Here is an 18,117-nt window from a genome sequence, read left to right as displayed (position 1 = left end):
AATAAAATGGTGTATTGCATTAGACAAATTTGCCGAACAACTATTTTTTAAAGTGTTGAAGAGTAAGGATGTCACTTTGAGGACTAAGGTGTGCCTGTCCCAAGCCATGGTGTTTTCAAGTGTCTCCTACTCATGTGAAAGTTGGACATTGAAGAAAAAAGACAAAGAATTGATGTGTTTGGATTATAGTGCTGGAGAAGAATATTGAAAGTGCCAAGGGCTGCCAAAAGAATCAACAATCTGTCTTAGAAGAAGTGTAGCAAGAATGCTTTGTAGACCAAAAATGGCCAGACTTTTCCTGTACTTTGGACACTTTGTCAGGAGGGACCCATACCTGAAGAAAGGCAACAGGCTTGGTAAAGTAGAGAGGCAGTGCAAAAGAGGAAGGTCCTCCAGTGATCCCAACAATGGGCTCGAACAGACGAACAATTGTGAGGATGGTGCAGGACTGGACAATAATTCATTCTGTTGCACATAGGGTCATTGTGAGTAGGAACCAAACAGTAACGGCAACTAGTCCCAGTTGCTTCATCATCCTTGTTGGTTTACTTACCCCTGTCCACATTTTCCCTCTAATTTGTCTCTTCATTAAAACTCACTCGTTAATCCCTTTGAGAGTGCCATTTGTTTGCTGCTAGTGCACTGATTAATTCACAGAGTACCTTTTTTGGAGTATTCATGTAAAACACAGTGGAGTCTTAAAATTCCCTGAGATACTCTGAAGGAGTGCCAAGATTAAAAAATTTGTAAAATGGTGCAATGGTCAATCAGTAATTCAATGCTTACTTTCTTCACCTTTCTATTGAGAGATAACATAGTTATGCCTTCTTTAGAAACCTTAAATACCCCTCAATCTAGGGGAAACAATATGAGTTCTCTCTGGTCACAGCGAATTTTTTTCACAAACGCAGTCTTGCTTGAACCTCGCTTTATTGGAATGGCTGATTTAAGAGCATACGGCTGTGAAATTTGTTTCCTGCTCAGGAAAAATGCCACAGAAACTATTATGATGTTGAACCCACCTTACAAGGACAGTGCTATGGGAAAAACTTAAGTGTACAAGTGGTTTTCTCATTTCAAAAAAGGTGAAATGTTGATTGATGACTAACCTTGTTCTGGACGTCTGTCAATTTCTCGAACAGAGGAAAATGTCAACCCATACTGCAATTAGCGTTCACTCCACCGGGGCAGACTGTTAATCAAGCTTTCTATTTAAAGGTTCTGAGAAGACTGTGTAACAGTGTGTGACCCAAAAGAGGCCTGATTTGTGGCAGATGGGGGACTGGTTTCTGCCACCACATGAATGAACCTGCTCACGTTGCTGTCTCATTGCACCAGCTTTTGGCAAAAAGCAGAATGCCTCTCTTGCCCCACGCACCTTACTCACCTAACTTCACTCAGTGAGACTTCTTTTTGTTTCCACAAATTAAGAGAGACATGAAAGGACAGCAATTTGACAAATTAGAAGTGGTGAAGATAAAAACGAGGGAAGTGCTGTCAGCCATCCAAAGAGATGAGTTTGAAAAATGTGTGCAGGAAAGGAATTGCAAATTTGACAAATGTATTAAGTTTAATGGGGAGTACTTTGAAGGTGATAAGGTTGTTTTGTTAAAAACAAAATTTAAATACAGAGCTTTGAAAGAAAATTCCAGTTTTTTTGGTCGGGGGATACCCCCTCATATGTTGGTTATTCATATGTCAGGTAGCCTTTTTATATGGAACATAACCAAAAAAATTTTTAAAGAGTAAAAATTGTGTTTGGGGCCCTTCAAAAATACTAACTAGCAAAGGCAAAAAGAAGAATAGAGAGACTTCACTGAAGTAAAACAAGTCATCATAATTTGAAGGTCAATTGCATATGGCAGTTAGATCATTACAGGGATAAATGAATGTAAATAGAAGTTAATTTTTTAAATGTATGTGCCTTTAAGGAGTACATTTATTTTGTTTATAGTCTATCCAAACTATTACCAAGGATGCTTTGGTAAGCAATATCAATGCAATGACAAATGTCTGAATTGATTTTTAAAAATAGATCAGTTAATCTTCTAGACATTTGCTTTAATATATTAATAAGTATCCAAAATTACTGAATATGTTTGTCACATTGCATCCTGCCCTTTTGGTACTGTATGTGGGACAGACTGATTTCATTCACCCCAAGGAAGAGCTCAAAGTTGCCGCTACAGGGAAATGTCCTGTGTACATACTCAAATCAAAAATACTTAGTTCCTCAAAAAGACTAAAAATGGAATAGCCCCTCTCTAGTCTCTTAAGTTGACTAAATAATTCTATTTCTCACAAACCAAGACAACCTCCTCCCTGCATCTCAAAGGATCAAACCCTACAGATTAAATTATGTTCCACAGACATGTGATCTAGGAAATACAGCCAAAGTTCCCCTCTCGAACCAACTGGACTTCAGATTTTTCCTATCAATTAAAAGGAATTCCTATTTTAATTTTTCCCACCAGTTCTATCTTAAACTTCTTACTCCCTCTCCCCACCTAATACATCGATGAATGTCACAAAGAAGAACAGAGTATTGTGGGTGACTCAATATGCTTTACTGCTCCTGCAAATGCCACAAAGAGGCTCACATATGGAGACACAATAGTGTCATTTCTATGTCCTGCCTGAAACCAAGATACAAGAACACGCTGCACTCTGTAGATAATGTCTTTCTTTTTAATGCCACAAATTAAAAGATTGTGCAAATATAAAACCAATTAAACATGCACCGTAAAGTTATAATTTTAGCACTGGCATTTAGTTATAAATAGATTCTTATCATTACAGACATATTCAGCAGGAACAATTTATATTGTCTGCACTAATCATTTGTTTGAACTTCTCTGAGCCGCCTTCATTAGACTTCCCAGTACTTGTTAGTAAAACATAATGTGCTTGATATGCACAAGTATGTGTGAATGCTTGCATTGTCAAGGTCAATTTAACATTTTTACACAATGTTGAAATCATGGATTTTAAGCTAATAAATAATTTGCTCTTTGAAAGAGAACTAAAGATAGTTTCCTAATTACTACATACGATAATTGGTCTATCTTTAATACACATTAGCTTGTCTTTAATTTTATGTTAATTATATTATAGTAGGTGTTAAATCCACAGTATAATGTAAAAGTGATATTATATTTCATACTACCTAATGAGAATTATTTATAAAACACGCGTATAACATTAATGTGTATGTATTCATGTTAGTATATTTATGTGCATGTTGCATATATATACATATATATCACATGTATTTCCCTAGCAGCTTTAAAGAAAACATATTTCTATACAGCCAAATTAAATCCAATAATTAGCAAGTGGTTAAAATACAATGAAATCCTTAGTATTTTCCATTCATAAGTCAGTTACCATTTGAATAGGAACTTATTAACAGTAACCTTTCTAGTGTAATTATTATCTCTAACACTAATAAGAATACTGTGTTGAAAGCATTAGCCAAAAACAAGGCTCCAGGAATTGATGGAATACCAATGGAAATGTTTCAACAGGCTGAAGAAGCACTGGAAGCACTCACTCATCTATGCAAGAAATTTGGAAGACAGCTACTTGGCCAACTGACTGGAAGAAATCCACATTTAAACCCATTACAAAGAAAGGTCACTTAATAGAACACGCACATGCAAGTTCAATTTTGCTGAAGATCAACAACAGTTACAGCTATACGTTGACAGGAGGTTGCCAGAAGTTCAGGCAAAATTCAGAAGAAGACTTGAAGCAAGCGATACCATTGCTGATGTCAGATGGAACTTGACTCAAAGCAGAGAATACCAGAAAGATATTGTATCAGTCTGGGTTGACTACAGAAACAAACTCTAGACACTCATATGTGTGTAAGAGAGAAGTTTACATCAAAGAGCAATTGTTCATTAAGAACCCATACCAGCTCAGTCCAAATCAAGTCTGTAAGTCTTATATTAGCCCATATGTCCAATACCAGTCTGTAAATTCCTCCTCAGACTCGTGCAACACATGCAATGAGGAGCATAGGCCAATGGGTGGAAAGTTTTTGGGTTACAGTGGTGGTAGACGCATCTTAGTGCTGGCGTGGGTCTCCACATGGCTCCTCCAGCTCCAAGGCACTGACTGCCATCAGCATAGCTCCATGTGGCTTGTCAACAGGAATGTCTCACAAGGAGACAAAGCAGAGAAGGTGTGTATCCTTCCAGCAAGCTATTTATCTTCGTAGCACCTCCAAATGAGGTCATCAAGTTGTGACCTAATGGACAGGCCAAACTCCACCCCTTCACTCTTAATAGTCTCAAGTTGGCACCAGATTTTGTAACTACCACAGATATTTACTTGTGTTTTATTGACTATGCCAAGGCATTCAACTGTGTGGATCATAACAAACTATGGGTAGCCTTGAAAAGAGTGAGAATTCCAGACACTACACTGTGCTCCGACTGAACTTGTACATGGATCAAGAGCCAGTTGTGCAACAGAACAAGGAAATATCACATGGTTTGAAATCAGGAAAGGTGTGCCTCAGGGCTGTATCCTCTCACCATACTATTTCAGTCAGCATGCTGATCAAATCAACAGAGAAACTGCCTGATATGAAGAAGAATGTGGCATCAGGATTGGAGAAAGGCATATTAATCTGTGACATACTGAAAGTGAGCAGAACGTGAAGCACTTGCTGATGAATATCAAAGACTGCATCCTTTAGTATGATTACAATTCACTGTAAAGATCAAAATTTTTCACAAGTGGACCAGTAGGTAACATCCCGATAAACAGTGAAAAGATTTCTGTTGTCAAGAATTCCATGGCATTGGGTCAATTCTGCTGTACAAGACCTTTTCAAAGTGTGGAAAAGCAAGGATGCTACTTCAAGGGCTAAAGAACACCTGACCCAGACTCTGGTAGCTTCAATAGCCTCGTATGCATGTGGAATTTGGACAACGTATAAGGAAGACCAAAAAAGGATCAGTGCATCTGAATTGTGGTGCTGATGAAGAATCCTAAAAGTGCCATGGTATGCCCAAAGAGCAAGCACATCTGTCTTAAAGTATAGCCCGAATGTCGCTGGAGGCGAGGATGATATACGGTGGTCATGTTATCAAAAAAGAAGAACAAAACTCGCCCCTGGAGAAGGACATCATGCATAGATGGGGGGTGAAAAAGAGGAAAGGGCTAGAAGAGATGAACTGACATGGTGGCTGAACAATGGGCTCAAACAGTGGTGAGGACAGCACATCACCGGGTGGTGTTTCCTTCTGTGTTGTACCCAGGGTCTTTGTGAGGGGGACCCAGCGCGAAGGCACTTTACAACAATTAATAATGCCATCACTATAGCTACAACTCTAACGTTTATAGCACTTATCTGCTGCATCATCATTTGCAAAATGTTGTCATCACTCATCATGTATAGATGTATAATTTTTATCATTTACTTATCTTGTATATTAACCTTGTAATATTAAATTATAGATGTCCATATTGCCAATGATAAGAAATGAAAATTAAATGACTGTACAAGTCTCGTATGTCTCTAACAACAACTGAGACACTGTAACAGTTTGGGGATGGACTACCTGTGCTTCAATGTGAAATCGGAAGCGGAGACCTACACACTGTCTTTTCCGGGTTGGTGCTTATGCTCACTGAAATCGAGTCGATTCTGACTCACAGTCACCCGGTAAGGCAGGGTGAAAGTCCCCCTTTGGGTTTCTGAGTTAGAGAGCCTTGTCTTTCTTCTGTAGAGCAGTTGGTGGGTTTTGAACTGTTGGACTATGGTTCGCAGCACAACCTGAACCACTGCCCCACGAGGGTACATATATGCCAACCAAAATGTAGCAGATGTGGGCGTGCCTCAGCCCACCAGAGGAGTTAACTGTGAGCAAAATGTGCACTCGATGGCAGACGAAGTAGGAGGAGAGAACAAAATTAGAATGGCCAAACCAGGGCGCTGTGAACTCCCTGCTCAATGCCAGTCCAAATGGCAATGTTAGGCACTTGAGCATGCGACTCTCCTCTAAAAGCAACGGTTCTCCACCTGTGGGTCACGACCCCTTTGGGGGTCACACGACTCATTCACAGGGGTCACCCGATTCATAACAGTAGCAAAATGACAGTGATGAAGTAGCAACAAAAATGATTTTATGGTTGTGGGGGACATGAAGAATTGTATTAAAAGGTCGCAGCATTAGGAAGGTTGAGAACCACTGTTCCAAAGGGTCCCTCGGCAGGGTTCTTAGGCATCCCAGCACCGGTTGTCTGATAGCAATATGGGATCCTATAATATGTAGGGCTGGGGATGCTAAAAAAGGCTCACCTCGTTTCCTCATTCTGCCTTCCTTTCCCTTAGCACTGCCCAACCCCTTTTCCTGCTGATTCACCAGTGTCCTGCTCTGAAGCGGCTTTCAGTATGCAGACTGCAGACAGCAAGCAAATAGACGCCAGGCAAGACAGGGGTCAGGAAACAAAATAAGAATCCGTTCCCTTTTGGCTGCTAAGCTGATCAATGGTCATTGTTTCCTCACCTCAAGCAGGGACTCTGTGGAAAAGGCATGATTTCAATGGCATCCTTCCAAGTTTGCAAAGAGCAGAGAAGGTGCAATCCCACACTTCCATTACACCTCTGTCAACAACATGAAATAGAAAGATTTTTGGAAGATTTTACCCTTTGAGTACTGAAATTCAATCCAAACACTCAGAGATAACTTACATTTTCTCAGTTTCTTTTCTCAGAAATTACAAGTTATCCCAACTAATTTGAACAAGAAAAACTAACATTCCCTTTCAGATACCTCTGTAATTACTTTGCAGGCATGGCTTGTAACACTTACGTGAAAAACGAGAAATGTGAGCCGTGCACATGCTTGCACGAGGAGTTGGGGAAGGGCCACTTTCTTCAACAGAAAGACGAGAAACCGGGTGGACTGACTGCCCATGGAAATGGCACTTCCTCCGGCTTCCGAGGGGAAAATCGTTATAGACATTATGTGAATTTTGAACCAAAGACATTTAGATTACTACATGAGAAGAGAATCTGTAAATATTAGAGGAAAATTGAACAGTTCTTCATTTTGTTTGAGTTGGAAGTATTTATTTGCCCACCTAAAGTATGGCTTTTTCAGATTATTTTTTTGAAGATAAATATTTAGGAGGAAACAACATATTCAACATAGTTTTCAGAAATGTTGACATTAGCAGCTAGTTGGTTGTTCTAAACAAATTTGGAACAAGGACCAATCAAAATATTCCTGCAAATTCTATTTCACAGATTCCAATGTGATAACTAATGACATGGATACACATTTGTGCATGTATGAGTACAGACAAGCTTCAAGCCATTTTGAGAGAAATGCTTTCTCTGAAAGTGTACACCCATAAACCAAATCCAGTGCAGTCCAGTTGATGCTGACTCATGAGCATTCTATAGGACAGGGAAGAGCTGGATTATGTTTCCAGGTCTTGAAATCTTGACCGAAGCAGACTGCTGTATCTTTTTCCAGAGAAGTATTTGATGGATTTAAACTGCTGACCCTTCAGTTATCAGCTGGATGCTGGCGCAATAGCAGGGCCCCATAATATATGCATAACACTTATATGTCATAACGATGCCCAAATAAACCTCTAAGTATAGAAAGGTACAACTAGAAATATGTGTCCCCAAGAAACATAGCTTATTTTAGGATAACATTGATATGTGTGCAACAAAGTCTGAAATTGTCGACTGTATTATAAAAATCAATCGTGTTGTGAACAATTTATAAAGGTTTTAACCGCTGTGTGATGCATTGCCTCATTTGTGGTTTGGGTTTTTATGATTGCTTCTTTGGGAGATTCCCTGCGAGGAAGAGAAAACTAGCCCGAAGCATTCGGAATTGGTTGTACACAGTTGGGCCTCAGTGAGTTAGGAGCTGGCTCGTCCCTCACAGCTAGGCCTTGGTGTCCTCCTGCTGGACAGAAACAAGTTTACAGATCAGCGTGAGATGAGGTAAGTCTGATCTTGAAGAATGAGTCTGCAAAGAAGTCCCTGTGTTAATTTTGTCTAAATAGGGACAAAAACAAACTCAAAAAAATAGCAGACAGCCTCCCCTCCCAGCTGCTCTTTTACCAGTTACGGCTCTCGTTTCCCTCCTCCTAGATAAGATTTCTTAGTCGATCCAATCAGACTGATTCCCACTTCCTGGTAGCTCCCAGTGTAGCGTGAAAGAGCCTCCCCTTCCTTGAAGCCTTTCCAAAATCACACAGAACACAAATCTTCAAAGTCCTTGCTAGCACCATCCTACGAAGACACGCCAGAGCACTCCCGTGTGCTGTTTCACTGGTTGCAATGAGCAGGCCAGCTCATTCAACTACGGGAGAATTCCGGTGGCAGGAAGCCATTAACATATGTAAAAACTTAACCAAAATATTCTGTGGGATGTGTTTTATGATTCAATTTATCGCAAATATATCTATATACATATAATTGAACGTAGATACATAATTATATCATATATCTATACACATATAAAAAGTATGTATATGTGTAAATCCCCCAAAATTGGAAAGCTACTCAATATATGACTAATAATATCTATCCTTAGGAAATGAAGAGATACTGGAGTATTTGATGTGGGACTTTCACTTTTTCCCCCCAATAATACATCCCTATCTTCTATTCATTTTAAAAAATTAATTTTAAACTCAATTATTCCTTTTTATATTTTTTCCTTATAATTCTGAAGATGAACAATTATCCATTGTGTTTGGCTGTAAGAGATATCTATCTACACTAATGACAAAAATGAGTTTATTTTCTTATCATGTAGGAAGCCAATGGGTAAGCTATTGTAAGCAGAATTCTACGTTGGTCTCCAAGTTACCCACCCCTTGCTATCTGAGCCCTTTGAGTCTCAGAGGGATTTGCGAATATGCCAGCATGTTCTTCCTGGTATTGTGTTAGGCTGTGTTATGTGACTAAGGTATAGGGCAGATATAATTAATATTCCAAAGCAATTGATTTTGAATTAATCAAACGATAGCTTATGCTAGACCACCGGATTTATTCAGGTAAAAGATCTTGAAAGAGGTCCTTCCTGAATAGAGGAATTCCTCTGCTTGCCCTAAAGAAGTAAATACCATGTTGTAATATGTCTATAGATCGCCACATGACATGCATCTAACTAACAGCTGACAGCTAGGAAGAAAATGGAGAACTTTGTCATACAACTGCAAGGAAGTCAATTCTGCCTGCCACCTGAGGGAGCTTAGAAGCAGATTCTTCCCCCAATCAAGCCTCCTGATGAGAATGCAGCCTGGTTGCCTCCTTGATTGCACCCTTGTGAGAACGGAGGAGGATTCGGGACACTATTCCTCCTGACCTATGAAACTGGGAGGTGATGAAAGGCTTTTGTTTTCATGTGCTAAACCCATTTTGTTACACTGTAATCAATAACAAATGCAATTGTCCAAATTCAATCTAATGACCCTAGATGTAGGCAACTTCGCCTTCATTGTCTTCCATCTGCAAGGTCAGTTCCAAGTCACAATGACTGCTGGAGCCTGAGTCACAATGTGTAGGTGCCAATCAGAAAGAAAAGGAACGAGAGAGATGCATGCCAATTGTCTATGCCCCTCGTAAGTAATTTCTTCATGTCCATTTAAGAATCACTTCTATACCCTTTTTACAAACCAATTCTTGTCCAGTTGATTCTAATGATGACTTCTTGTTAAGAGCAACACTGACCGAAATCTTTAGTGAGTCCAATTGACCTAATGCACGATAGAAGGGGGTCCTATTTTAGTTCTAGTGACCTTTCATGGGGTCCTGTAACACACACTATTTAGTGGCTGCCAATATGGTCGTTCAACAAAATGGATAGACACAGTGGCTGCATTCGTAGGCTCAAGCACAGAATAATTGTGAGGCTAGTACAAGACCAGGCGGTGTTTTACTCTGTTGTGCACGGGATTGCTATGAGTCAGAACTGAAGCAATGGCACCTAACAACAACAACATATGGTTCAAAAATTCTGTCGATAATGTGGATTAAGCATTGAGCTTCAGGGTGGGACTGTACTGCTAACTGCAGTACAAGGTCAGTGGTTCAAACTCACCAGCCACTCATCAGGAGAGAGAGGAGGCTGTCTGCTCCAGTTAAGATTTTCAGTCTCAGTAACCCTATTTAGGGGTGATGAGTCAAAATTGACTCAATGGCGGTGGGATTGTGTTTGGAGGGGGGGGCGGGGGTTTATATGGCCCAAAGGTTGTCATGTAATGTTTTGTGGATGATGAAATTAAGCGAGATGTTAAATCTCAACAAATAATGAGTATAGGTACATAAACAAAATTTTTTAAAGGTTTTGAACTTCTCCAGGTTAATAACAATCAATAATATTTGTAAATCAGTCTGCACCCCAAATGAATAGCTTGAGCTCTAAGGAAGAAGGTAAAGATGACAATGTTTTACGGGGAGGGGTGTAGGGAAGGGGAGAACTGTACTTATGATCCAAAAATTATTTTCTCTTTAAAAAATCTTTTACCATTAAAAAAATCCTTAGGTGTTCCGTGTATCTGCCAAGGGATGCACTCAGCAGCTGCTTCTTTTGACCTAGCAAGGATCACCCTGACCTTGGCCAATCAGCTCGTACTTTGAAGAGTGTACTTTGTGAAACATCTAAGTAGAGAAGTATTCATGCTTGGCAGAATTTGCTCTTTTTCCACTCCGTATTTTACCATGATTAATCCCCACTCCATCTTTCGCTGCCGCTTCTGCCACTGCTGTCAGTCTCGAATTTCTCCTCTACAGCAGACTCCTTTCAAATGTGGTTGATTCTGCCTGAGTGTGACCTTTAATGGGGTACTGCTGCCTCCTATCAGGCTTTTATGGGCCTGTTGGTGGGTGCACATGTACAGACACGCTGACCCCACGACCTCCAGAATGGAGTCTCTGAGAACAACCTTATCTGACCTTTCCGATATTCTGGACAACCAATCCCTTCCCAAGTGTATGGTTGCGAAGCATGCATCCTCGTGGTTTGGGCTGACATTTGTTCTCACATCCAAAGAAGTAGTTTAGGAGAAGATGAAGCCAGATCAGGACCGCTAACCTAACAGCAATGCTGCTGGCAGGCCTTCAAGTTGCCTGGCATACATTTGAGCATGAGGCAGTGTTTTCACAACACCTTCCCTTCTTTATTGTGGTTTAAGTGAGCAGTTTCAAATGTCTGAATGGCAATTTCTGGCATCGTCTAATCTGTAAGAAAAGCAGTGCCGAACAAAAACTCTGGGAAACTTTGAAGTCTTTTTCTTTCTTTCCTTTTTTTTTCTTCCAATTCTTTCTCAGTTCTGGTCTTTCCTCCTTTCTCGAGTTCTGAGTCCGATTATTAAATGAATTAGTTATACAGCATGGTATAGACACCCATTTCCTGGTATTTCCAACAGTTCATGCCAACCTATAGATGAGTACATGGTTTTCCTGCTCATGGACTAGACCAGGCGTCCTCAAACTATGGCCCGCCGAGGACATTTATCCGGCCCGCTGGGTGTTTTTGCCCCGTTTGTTTTTTTTTACTTCAAAATAAGATATGTGCAGTGTGCATAGGAATTTGTTCATAGTTTGTTGTTTTTTTAACCTATAGTCTGGCCCTTCAACTGGTGTGAGGGACAGTGAAATGGCCCCTTGTTTAAAAAGTTTGAGGACCCCTGGACTAGACCAATAATGAGGTGATCCCTGGTAAGCATAGGCATTAGGCTGCCCTTTGAACCCAGTGGTCACTAGGCTGGAGAAGATGAGGCTGTTTGGGCTCAATCTACAAGCTCAACAACCCTACAGAGCAGTTCTACTCTGTCCTTGAGGGCCACAATGAGTCTGAATTTTGATAGCTATCAGTTGGCTTTTTACAAAAAAGAAAATTTTAAATAGTTTTTTTAAAGTTTCAAATGCCAGTCTAAAATCATAAACACAAGTTCTCTTTTTTATTATATCTAATCTAATAACCACACTGGATGTGAATTTTGCCTATAATGCAAATTCTCAAAGGTTGAGCCTGATTTCCAAGTTCCCTTGCTTTTTTTGTTCATCTTAACATTTATCCTATTTTCTACTTTCTTGTTTAGCTTTCTTTTCCTGATTCAAGCACTTATCTAGTCTTAACCAGACACCTTCTTTTATCCTCTTTTGAAGACTGACCACTATATTCCAAAAATGTGATTTCCCATCTAATTACACCTCCGTCCACCACTTTGAGAGCTGAACTCGCGCTGCTCCCTCGCTATTGGCATAATCCAAGAGGATTTGCCCTTGGCGCAGCACATTCTAAAGACCATGTCAGATTTGCAATGGCTTGGGCTCAGGATGATGAAGAGATGCATCATGTGACATTCGGGACAGCTAAATCAACCTTGGAATGCACACTTTTTTACTGAGACCTAAGAAATACGACTTACATTTTCATGCCTCATAGGAGAACCCCAAGTCAGGGCTATTACACAATGATTCTTAGTACCCTCACCAAAGGCACCAGTACCAAAAAATCCTAAATGGAATGAGATCAGATGGAATACTGCTTCACATTTGGAAGTGAGACATAAATTCTGGGTCCTGATATTCAAGTGAAAGTTGGCAGGATGCTAGTTATGAGTAATAATATAATTTCTGGTTTAGCCTTATAGTTGAAAATCCAGTGATCTTGCAAAACAGTCACTTGTATCAGATTGTAGGGACGGTATCTTAGAATTTTGGCAAAGCACCAACTCAGGAACAAGTGCTAGTACACATTACATAATGACTCACTGTTTTTATAACTAATCAGGACACTGAGAGTGAAAGACACATATTTGTTACACGTGTGAATCTTGTTAGATTTTCATAACAAACCCTATTAGTAACAGACCCTCACTAATAGTAAAGCAGTTGATTTAATGCAAATCACTTATTGTATATTCATTTCTTATAAATTATGAGGTGGTAACAGTAGTTAGATTGATTTTAACCTATTAACATGTAAATAAAACTGTTTTAAAATGTTAGCATGTACATTTAAGTAAAGATGAACATGATGTTTTTGATCACACCACAAAAGATCATTGTAGCCGTTACTTAAGCATTATCTAGGACTTATTTATTTTTATATTTAGTTGATGTAATTGGAAGTTTCAGAATAGTCAGAAGTATATTACACATTTTAAATTCACAATCTATATAAAATTAGATTGAAAAACCAAAATGTTTTCAGATAGCATTAGTCCTTAGCAACTTAATTATAAACCATCTTGTTTCATAATATTTTGATTCATCAAGTTTGAATTATTTTCTCTGTATAAAGTGCTACAGATGATACTTGAGCATGCTAATTTCCTTGGAAGGAGAGCAGTTGTACATTTTATAAATAGCATTTAAAACGTATCTTTGTGGCATTATCTTGTAATGTTAGTGTGATCATTAATATATAATTACAACACATGATTATATATAAAGATTATGCTATATGCTTTGGAAACCTTTCATATATATGATGTTGTATATATACACTTCAAAATTTTAAAACAAAATTGGCACTTAAAAGTATGATCACTGTTGCGCACTTCGGCTTAAAAACCATCTACTTTTTCATTCGGATCGAATTTTACACAGCAGAGATGTAGCTGAAGAAAGCCAACAATAGGCAATTGAGAAAACACAAGAAGATAATGGTTGGGTTTTTCATAGTCAACACTTAAATCAACAAAGGAGCCCAGGCCTCTAGTAAATCTGCACATAGGACCCACTGGGCAGCAGAGCAGAGCAGAGCCGTGCATCTATGCTATAGTTTTCTCATCTTATATTCAGTCCAGGTGACTCAATCCTGAAAATAAGATGCCAAATTAATATTTGAAGGTATCTTTATTGGAGGGGGGAGGGATCGACGTTAGAGATCGAAATACACCCCAAAGCTGCCACCAAAGCAAATAGTACAGGGAACGTTGTCCTTTGCAATTTTTTGGAACGTAGACACTGCGGAAGTTGAGCCTCTCATAGATCGCAGAAAGGGAGATTTGACAAGGAATTCGAAGCAATTCAAATGGTGCATTTCCACACTTACATTCATTTTGTGGGAAATCCCAGGAGATTGGAGTGAGGGGGACGGACGGAGAGGAGATGCCTAGAATGGAGAGTTAAGTCTTCTGAAAGGACTGTGTCTCTGCGTGGAGACAACAGTGGAGGCCACATTTTCTTCTTTGCTAATCAATTCTATGAGGCTGGGGGATCTTCTAGCCCCACATCCCTGGGTGCCAGACAGGGATCTCCTTCCTTTAGAAATAGGCTGCTGCATCTGAGCCCACCAAGGCACAACGGAGGCCACCTTGTCCCGAACATGGGCAGAAGTAGGTTTACAGTTAGTAACTGAATGAACCGACCTCTGAAGAAGCTGAGTTCCTCGTCCGGGAAAGGACAGGGATTGTCAGGTCGGTGTTTTTCTCCTTAGCAGGAGTTAGGGCGGGGAGGAAGTAGATTTGGTTTGATGTTTCCACTTCTGTTAAGGGAAAGATGGAATCAGAACAATGCCCCGATATAGATGATTGGGAAATGGTTCGGCTAGAAGGTTTAACAAATTAGAAATCCGAAGGGGAGGGAGCCAAGGCAATGGAGATTGTAGTGTCACACTTCTCATATTCCTGGCCTTGAACTAGGCCGATTTTCTACCCATGAACTTTCTTCAGGAGGGCCGGGGTTCTGGGAAAGACCAGAAACGTAGTGGTGGGCTTCTGGGTTTTAAACAGATCTCAAGAGAATTCCCGGACCCTCGACAAGAAACCACCTTTAGGTGGGAAGAGAAAGGTATTCGTGACCCTTCCAATTGATCAAAATACATCCTTTCTGAAAGAGGTCAGTTGGTATGTAGCAAAGCAAATTCTCTCAACCTGGAGTTGCAAACAATGTAAGTTTTCACACAGCAAAGGTCTGGAGGCCTAGAGAATTCTAAAAGCACACCAACCCTGAGCTCGCCCTTCCATTCCCTTAAGCGGAAGGCAACCTCAGTGTCCCCAATATTTGATCTCCCGGACTCAGTAGGCATCTACTGGAATTCTAAGATTTTGCTCTATCCCTAAAACCTCCTTCCTCCCTACGCTCCGAAGACAGCGACAAGAATCACTCTTTCTGCTCTTGAAACACACCCTCTGCCCACCCACCACCCTCTCAGCTACCCTCTGCAGCTCCGACCTGCTTCAGCTACCAGTTTAATTCATAGAAAGTAGCTGTAACTCTTGACATCACCTCCGCAGCCCACCCGAGAACTCCAGCCCGGGACTCTTATTACGAGGAGTCTGTTCTTGGAGACTTAAAACAAGGTTATTTGAGGTATCCTGGTAGATTTCCGGGCTTCCAACTCCCTCCCCCGCTTGGCTGGTAATTTTCTCCTGCTGCTCCTCCTCCCCCTCTTGACCTCCGCGGAGGTACCTTCGCCTCCCCTCCCCCGCCCGTCCCCAGTGAGCCTCCGGCAGGCGGTGGAAATGAACCCCTCGGCACTACATTCAGAGCTGCTGGTCGGACAGGATTGCAGTGGAAAAATAGTGGCCTGTTTCACAAAGAATGTCACTTGATCAACTCGACTGAGCTGTTAACTTGCTCCGGGGATGGGTTCCCGCGAGCTCAGGTGGAACGGGCAGCGGTTTGCTCGAGTCGGTGAAGGAGTAGCTAGCTCTCAGTGGGGCGAGCCGCAGCTCGCGGGGGACGCCCTGTCGCCTCTCTCGAATGCAGCTCCCGCCTGCGAGAACCCGACCCGTTTAGTGAAGGTTTTGCCCAGTGGATCGGATCGTTCAGGGTCTCTTGGGTCGGGACGTCTTAGCACATTTCACTGGTTCCAGCCTGAGTTCCACGCAGAACTCGGGTGTATCTCAAAATCATCTGTTCACAGTCGGATTTTGCAAAGAGAAACTAACACACACAACCACACGTCCCGGAAACAGAAGAAGAAAACCCTAACATTGCCAACTGCTGTCTCCCAAGAATAATTTTAAAGAGGGTACACATGGCGATCCCCGTTTGGCCGAATGACTCCGGGCAGTAAGCTGGGGGACCTCGGGTTCCCTGGCCCTGAGTGAGGTTTGTGGCTTTGCAGCGGCCGCTGGCAGCCCCGAGCCTCTCGGCGCTGAGAACCGACCGCACTGGAACGCTGCCGCCCGGCTGCCGGCTGTCCGGCGCGCCGGTGACCGAAAGGACTACCTGAACCCAGGCAGGCTGGAAAGCTTTAAATGCGGGGAGCGAATTCTTGCTAATTGACCCAGATTGCTTAAAGCAATTGACACTCAACAAATCCACCCTCCCAGCAGGAGTTCTAGCAATAAAAGCGAGACAGACAGACACCGAGCGAGAGAACCACAACTAACGTTATGTTAACAGCTTCCTTTATTCTCAGGGCTTTGCATTGAAAAAGAAAGAAATGGAGATAATAATTTCATACCCTATCGTGAGTGCTCCAAGGAGACCGCTTAGTATCTGAAATTAGAGCGCCGAGTTTCTTGATTGGCCTTCAATGAGCCGCCACCAACACAACTGGGATAGAGGCAGTTAACTCCCAAGACTCACACCCCGTTCCTGTTGAAATATAAAAGGTCAATCGTGGCATCCTTTAAGTGCATATACTTTTAACTGTCCCTTGGACGTGATGGAAGAAACGGATGGGTTGTCGGAGCCCTATTCTGCTCGACACAGAAAAAGCAAAACAAAAAGCGGCAGGAGGGGCATATCAAATACTTGATTCTTGTTTCCAGAGGTGAAATACGTTCACATTCTTTGCGGCTATATGAATAGAAATCCTTTGGTTCTCCCTCCTCCGAATCCCTGGCACAGTGGAACACATTGAACCGGCAGCTCCTTCAAACCTGGTTCTGATAAGGGGTAAAACACAGAGCCTGGCCTCCCTGGAATAAAATCCCAGTACGAAGCAAGGTCACCCTCCTCTTAGAGGAAGAGGATCCAAGTCCTCTTTCCCTTTCCAATCTTGCTGAGTTTGGGAGGAGGTAGATCTCTCAGTGCAGGTAATTTCCAAATCCAAGCAAGCAAACAGAAAACTTAAAATACACTTCTATCTTCCAGAGACTATTAGGAAATGAACTTCAAATGTTTGATCGCATTGAAAATGGCACTGAGGACCTAGTTTTTGAAAAAGAGCTTAGGAATATATTTGGTGAGGAGTCTATCGGGTGTCAAGTTTGACGTGGAATGCTGCAATTTGAATTAAAGCCACAGAAGAATGCAATGACACACAAAAAGTATAGGCAAAGGAACCCACCAGGCGGCTTGGGTTGTAGCAACTGTATTTTGGAAGGTGTGTACCAGTGCACGCGGGTAGATACCACACACTCAAATGGAATTTATTAAATCACAATGACTTTTGTATTCAGCAACACTGTGTGGTGTGTCTTGGAGGGGGTGAGAATTGTGTTTGAAAACTCGTCATATTCCCCCTTTCCTTTTCATATTCTCAGAAGCTGTTTTGAAGGGTGATTTTCTGACAGAAGATACAAAGGTCAAAATAGGAGTCCATATTTGGCAGATCTAGTCTTCCCTTTGAACACAAGAGGTCGCTCTTGTGATCAAGTTGGGGGAGGGGAGGAGAGGGGCTGCTAATCACAACTTGATGTATTCTATACAAATATTTAAATTTTTGTGGGTATTTTCAATGCATTAAATCCACATGCATTAAATCAGATAAGAGGGGAATAGTCGGGAATCCAATTGAACTTTAAGGTGACGTGAAACAACAAAGCCTGCTATCCTAATTTAAGGGCTTATGAATAAATTTATTAGCAATAATCATATAGAACTTCAGAGCACATCAACATAGAAGCGCATAATGATAAGATCCTCTCAAATGTCTCTTTGGGACATGTGTACTAATCTTTGCCTCTGTCCACTTAGGGGCTTATTTGGAAAATATCTGCTTAATAATGGCATGGGCTGGGCATGGGATGTTTTCTTCTTTGTGGTGAAACTGTCTAATACTAAAGCTTTTGCTTCAAATCACGTGCCAGCTTGCCTAACTGAATGGACTCAATGAAGTGGGTTTGGTTTTGCTATCCCTGGCAATAATTCTTTTAAAATAGTTTATTGGTTTGGGTGGGGCTTGGGTGAGTAAAACACTACACTATGTGTGTTTG

This window comes from Echinops telfairi, unplaced genomic scaffold (genome assembly GCF_000313985.2).
Source record: "Echinops telfairi isolate 266 unplaced genomic scaffold, ASM31398v2 ScPeMD7_7469;HRSCAF=8507_1, whole genome shotgun sequence".
In the NCBI taxonomy this organism is placed as follows: Eukaryota; Metazoa; Chordata; class Mammalia; order Afrosoricida; family Tenrecidae; genus Echinops; species Echinops telfairi.
This window is presented reverse-complemented; position numbering follows the sequence as displayed.